Genomic DNA, 7,233 nt, shown 5'->3' on the forward strand with positions numbered 1-7,233 from the left:
CTTTATCACAATTACCTAACAAGGCCAGGCCAGGTTGGATGGGGCTTTCAGCCACCTGGTCTAGTGGAAGGTGTCCCTGCCCATGGCAGGGGAATTGGAGCTATATGATCTTTAAGGTCCTTTCCAACCCAAACCGTTCTGTGACTCTATGAAGAACAAACACTTGTCATTTACAGCAATTTATTACTCTGAGGTGGGAGATCCTAGAAAAGCAGACTGGACCTGGATCTGGAGATGTGCCATCACACTGCAATCTTAGCTTGAAGAGCACGAACCATGACTAGTCTATATTTCATATTCATTTCTTAGTTTTGACTCCCCTGCTGTGGAAGCAGCTGGAGCTAAGAGCAAGCAGGACAGCAGCGGATAACCAACCCTGGGCTGGTAAATTCCCTGTAATGGCTTAAAATACCCACAGCTGCCATGCACATGGTAACCCCCGTCTTGGCTACGTGTGGACAACAACTCCTGCAGCAGCCCCAGCCCCTTCCTAGAGATGGTGGCTGGGCTGGGATGGAGCTCAGCAGGGCTGACCTTGTTGCTTCCTGCCAGAAGGACAGAGACTGTCAGCACCGGGAGGCGAAAGGCGGGACAGACATCGGATGTCAGTGCACGCAGGCAACACTTCTGGAAAGCGCTTTGGGTTTCAAAGCATCCTGCGGAGATATGAAGCCGGGGCTGCATATAGCAAAGGCCCTATTTGGGGTGAGGACAGGTGCAGAGCCTGCTGAAGCACAGCCCAAATCCCACTCGGGAAAGTTCTGTTTGTTACGTACCCCAGGCAGAGCGCCTGGGATGGGACAGGGCGCTCAGCCTCGCTGGTGCAGATGCACAGTGCCAACAACCCCGGAGCTGCCGCAAAGAGCGCATTGTGCCATGGCACAGGGCACTGGTACCACTCCATGCCACTGGACCAACCCTGCGGGCTCAGCACTTCAGCCTCCAGCATCAGCACTTGCTCCCCCTTATCTCCACATCCCCGGCCTCACCTACCCTGTCTTGCTAACATGTGCTGGGATTGAAATCCAAATAGCCCTTCTTTCATGTGAAAGTTTTATTCCTTTTCTAGTTTTTGTCAACAAAATAGTCCAGACTCTTATCTTGAAAATTTTTCACAATGAGAACAATCAGCCACTGGAATAATCTCCACAGGGAAGCGGTGGATTCCCCAATGTTGGACACTTCTAAGATTCAGTGGGACAGGGTGCTGGGCTGTCTTGTCTAGGCTGTGCTTTTGACAAGAAAGGTTGGACTGGATGATCCTTGAAGTCCCTTCCAACCTGGTATTCTACGATTCTATGATCTGCTGTAAATGGGCAGAGGGCTTTGTACTGCCAAAAATAGTAAAGTGGGTAACTCTGCCTAATCCTAACTGTTTTCACTTATACAACATAGTGGAACACCCATTGCCACAAACAGCTCTCACTGACCCCTGCTGGGGTTCAGGTATGCTTTAACACAGGTGCCCCCACACCTGCACTCCAAAGCAACCCAGAAGATCCAGCACAACTCAATATTATATCCAAGTTTTAAATCCAGGCACTTCTTGACATTCAGGAAAGAGTTAACCCTCAGTCACCACAAATCTGCTCGATCAAGTCTATTCTCAATGCCTTCATAAGATGGCAGCTTGGATTTCTTGCTGTTTTTCGTTAAACCTATCACTACACTTTTCATTCAATCAATGAAAGAACCATCACAGCAAAATATATGTGTAATGTACAGGAACTGTACAGGACTGATGCTATTAAAACTTTAAGTCCTCCAAAAATTGAAAGTTGTATTGACTACAAAGACAGCAAGGTATTAGGTCTCACTGTCCAAAGTATTAATCGGACACATGAGAAGACAGCCCAAACACTTGCACTTGGTAAGACTGAAGAGCACACAATTTGGTACACATGTACCAATAAAAGGTTCAAGGAGAAAACCTGTATCATGAGGGAGATGAACATGCACCATAGGTCATCTACAGGGAAGACTGTTCCTATCATGAATATAGGAAAACAAAGTAGATCAACAACAGCAAAAAAAGGCAACATTTGGGATTATGATGGGGATGGGACAGTTTCTTTCTGAACGGTCCAAACCCACTGAACAAACAAATAGGTGTTGTAGAACAAGTGAAAATGAAAAGCATGCCATACGACACTGGAAATGCTCCTTTCACTGCTCTGCAGTGGTGCAGCCTCCTGCAGTGCTATGCCCTTTCTGGGACACCGGAACCCGGGAGCAGCACTGACCTCCCCGCAGAAAGCCAGCAGAGACCTGGGAGGGTGGCCCACAAGAGAGAGAGCAGGCACAGGGACACAGTCATAGAATCACATAATAGGTTGGTTTGGAAGGGACCTCCAAAGCTCATCTAGTCCAACCCCCCCTGCAATGAGTAGGGACATCTTACACTATATCAGGTTGCCCAGAACCACATCCAGCCTGGCCGTGAATGTCTCCAGGGATGGCACATCCACCACCTCTCTGGGTGACCTGGGACAGTGTTTTACTACCCTCATTGTAGAGAATTTCTTCCTCACGTCCATGCTCATGGTTCTCAGGTGTGCAAGCAGGGAGGGCAGGCACAGGGTGGCAATGGGCTCAGGCTGCAAGAGGCTGCCTGGGGAGGCTGCAGAGCTGCACAGGTACCGCCAACTCGGGAAATCTGCAGGATCATCCCTCAGTGCTCTGACAGCCCCAGGGAAAAGAACAAACGAGAAAGCAGAACTGGGCAAAGTGACAGGAACAGAAGTGAGCAAGACAAATTCCCAGAAAACACAAAGGAGTCACGGAGGAAATGTGAAGACTGATTTTCCTGGATGCTGTGTAATGTGGTGACAGAGGTCTCGTACACACTTCTGCTGGGAAGCCCAGCCTCTACCTGCCCAACCTCCCATATGGACCAGGATGGGAACTACAGAAAGCCTTTTTCACATGTGCACAGGGAGGAAGAGCAACTGATCTCAGGCAAAATACAGGGCTTTTTGCTGATAAATTCTGTTATCAGTCCAAGCCAACACCAATTACAGTGTTTTGCAGTAGGCTGCAGCACCAGGTGGGGCTTGGTGCATCCCAAGACACCAGCCACGCCGAATCACCAGCAAAAGGCACAAAGGACAAGAACTCTGTGTACTCTGCCCCCCAGTGAAAGCCACAGCTGAAGAAATGAATATCCCCAGCCCCAGACAAGCCTCAAATCCACTGGGAAACTTTTTCAGTGCTTCAAAATAAGAAAGCAGACTGAGGGATGGCTTCTGAGTCAAGGAGGCAGCCCAGCAGCATCACCAGCACAGGTATTGATGATTCTTCTCCCAAGTCTGAAAACAAAAGGCTATTCAGGATGGAAGCTGTCTTAAGCAGCCTTGGAGGAAGGAGTTAACCTTGTGAGGAAGAGAACTCAAGAAGAGTTCTTATTTGACTCATGCATGGTTTTGATTTGCGAGACTTTTTTCATGGCTAAATTATAAATCTCAAACTTCAGAGCTATTATTTTTACAGTATAAAAATAACAAACTAATTTCAATCAACTCCTCTGCAGTTGCACAACTTCTTCTTCCCTTTTTTTTTTTGACTTCTAAGATAAACACCAGGGTTTGTTTTTTTTTGAGAAACTACACATTCCTCAAGTGACCATCTCCTATAAGCTTAAGAGAAGTGCTTTCAGTTCATACATACACACAGGTGTAAATCCAAGATGCATGCTGTGCAGGTAAAAGGAGCAAATCAGCTACAGGCGGATTCTTAAATGAAGACCATATTTTTACGTGGCCTCTCAGTCCTCTGATAAACCTCAAAGCCACTGGCTAACTCCAATGAAATCTCATGCAGGACTCGAACCCTTGTTCCTTGTCAAGCTCCACATGTGTGCAAAGGGTCCATCAGCAGAGGTGTGATGTGGAGCAAGCCCAGGCATCATCTTGATCTGACAGTCACGGAATGGAGGAGAGAGCTGGGCCATTTGCAGGGAGCTGCAGGGGCAGGGCATGCTTCCCTAGAAGCACCTGGGGAAAGGGGATTCATTACAAGTGTTAGCGCTCGGGCAGATACAGTGGGGATATAGGTATGAAGGACATCAACACACCAAAAAGTGAGTCTCTGCTGGTTCTGCTGCTCAGGGGACAACTTGCGAACCCTAGTCTTGCATCACAGCCATACTTGGATGCTGGTGTGCAAAAGCCTGACTTCAAAGCTGCCCTGCTGTTGACTAAGCACATCATCATTTGAGTCAACATCGCCAGCTCCCAGGAGTTTCAAGAAGGCACCAACAAATTATAGCCAGATCCAGTGACAACAGAGGAAAAGATGCACATTGGCTCCTTCCGAGACTACATCCAAACACATAAGTCTACGCCAATTCTGCAAAACCCATTAGGAAACCAGAGCAGGGTACAGGAAGAGCTAAATCTGTCTCCAGTGTCATCACATAGCCTTACACATCCAAAGGCTTGACTGCTGGGTGCTTCTTACCGCTAGTTCCCCTGGTCACAAGGGAAGCGAATGCAGGTGTGTTGGTACAGGAACGCTCTCCTCACAGCACACAGGTACAAACACCACACTGGAACCAGTGGTCCCTTCTCTGCAGGCACAACCAGAGCCCAGCAGCAGCCTTGCAGGAGACCGTGTGCCCTGTACTTGCAGTATGGGCATTCAGAAGCTTACCCCACTGCAAATGAACACACTTTGTTCTCACTGAATGTCGAGTCTTTGGCCTGGAGAAATGTAAGGAAGACAAATACCTAAACACAGTCCTTTTAAGGGAATGCTCTCCTGCACATTTTTTTGTCGATTATTTGTTAGGCTGATCTCATTTTCTCAGCCAGAGAGGAAACTGTCTTTTTAACAAGCCACAAACACAGACCCAGGCTGCAGTGTCAAGAATCGCTGGTCTGCTTGGGCTCTGCATCACCACCTTGAATGTATGAGATGTTGAAATGTCTTGTTAAAGCTACAGGAGATATCCTACAGACTCTGCATTGGACTCACAGTCCAGGTTGCACTAGAAGGTACCTAGCCAGGAGGTCCACAGAGGTGGGTACTCCCCTCTGCTTAGCACCACTGAGACTGCATCTGGATGCTGCATCCAGTTTGATGCCCTGCCAGAAGAAGGCAGGTCTCGGCAAGCTGAAGAGGCTTCTGTGCAAGACTGTCAGGATGGGCAAGGAGGCTGGGACACAGAAGTTGTGAGGAGAAACACAGGCAACTGGACTTCTTCAGCCTAAAGAAGGCTGCAGCGGGATCTAATTGCAGTCAGTCACCCACTGCCTAAAGCAAAAGGACTTCTAGAGAAGACAGAATCAGGCTTTCCTCAGAGGTGACAAGGGCAAAACTGCTTTCCGCAAGAGTGGTGTAGCCCTCAGACAGGGACCACAGAGGTGGCAGAATCTCCGTCCTTGGGTATTTGATGCTCAACTGGGCAAGGCACTGGGCTTGCTTAGAGGAGAGCACTGAATCACAAATTCCAGAGGTCCCTTGCCTATCTAAACTTCTGTGACTTGGTCCCAGAAGAGTGCACAGGTCTGTCCAGCTGGTCAGGCTCCTCCTCTGAATGCCCAGAGGTGATTTCACAGGACAGGAACTGGCTCCAAGCTGATGCCCTGCATTTCTCAAACACTTGTTTTCTGCACTCACTACACCTACCCAATTGAAGCCAAGTCCTCATTACTGTGATTCAAGTTTGAGTCCTGATTCTAGTTCAACACAAGGGGGTTTAACTGCCTTCCCCTGGAGCAAACTGTTGTTAAACCACCACGAGCTCAGACATGGTTGAAGGTCACGTTGGCTAAGCCCCTTGCTTCTGTAGCATGACAGCGAGTTGCTCAGCCTCCAGGAGACCATCGTAGTACCTTGTTTTGCAGTTTTCTCACACTGGGAAGCGTGTAGAATAGCCGAGCATCAATACAATAGAGCACAGGAGGTAGCTGATGTCCCCAGCCCCTTCTCAGCAAGCAGTGTTCATCAGGCACACCTTAGCCTTTCCACTGCAGAGCTGGGCAGTGCCAGCACATTCATGCCTTGGATGAGAAGAGTGGACGGAGAAAAGACAAGGGAATGCTCCAAGAAGTGAGAAGCTCTGACATTAGATGCAGAAAGCAGAGCTCAGCACCCATCCTCATCACACCAGGCAAGCCAGCCATCACTAGAAAGACTCTTCTCTAATGAATTCCAACAGGGAATCTGCTGTCCCTTCAGGAAACTCAGACTTCTCCAAGGAAGATGTGGGTTTCCTCTGGTTTGATAAAAACCTCACAACCAGCAGCTGTTAGCCTAAGACACAGAGAAATTTCTATTTGAAAAGAAACATCTCGAAGGAGACATTTTGGATCTATTAAAGCACACTGTGACTTCTGCCCCTCCAGATGACACATCAGCCATGCAAAACATGTAACGCTATCTGGAGTTACCGTCACCACCCAGAACCCTAGTGCAACAAAGTTCAGTATGTTGTGGACAACACTTACTGATGCTGCAGCTTCATTCCCATGCCAGTGTGGACATTCCCATCCTTGCACTCGACAGCCCCACAAAAAGCAGCTTTGTCTGAGGTCATGTATGCGGTAGGGAAAAGATCAAAGTGACTTGGCCCTGCCTTGGCAGGGGGTTGGACCAGATGACCTCCAGAGGTCCCTTCCAACCCTAATGATTCTGTGACCTCTCCCTTCACCCACTGGTGCCAAGGGAAGTCTTTAAACTGGTTGGACTCTCTTGGACCTCCTCTCCTCAACACTCCTGCAGCCTGCAAGCCACACAGCTCAATGCTACTCTTACCACATAGCCTTTCTTATCAGGGCCATCCAAAAAATAGCCTGGATATTTGGTGACCAGGCAACACATAACGGAGTCAAACTCTGCCAAAGCCCAAACACAAGCCATCCCAGCTGTTCCTCCCCTGTAAAAATGCGTGCATGCTTTTAAGGCACACACTTGTAAACACAGATATGTGTTCTCCTATCCTGGGTGAGGTTCTCTGATGCACTTGGCATGTACTTATTTGCTTACTTACTAATTCCTATGAAAGGCACGAGGGTACACTTGAGTCATTAGCAACACCAGTTCCTGCTCTGTAACTGATCCCTTCCACTTGGGAACTTCACAGCCACCCAGTCTTCTCTGAAAAGGGATCCTTACCTGAACTTCTGTTAGTCCTCAGGTGGACTCCTGCCCCCCTGGCACACTCCAGCTGAAGGGAGCAGCTGAACCTGAGGATGCCATGCGAGCACAGGAGCAGAAAGGCTTCTGTCTTGC

Source organism: Nestor notabilis, unplaced genomic scaffold, assembly GCF_000696875.1.
Source record: "Nestor notabilis isolate BGI_N333 unplaced genomic scaffold, ASM69687v1 scaffold870, whole genome shotgun sequence".
Classification (NCBI taxonomy): domain Eukaryota; kingdom Metazoa; phylum Chordata; class Aves; order Psittaciformes; family Psittacidae; genus Nestor; species Nestor notabilis.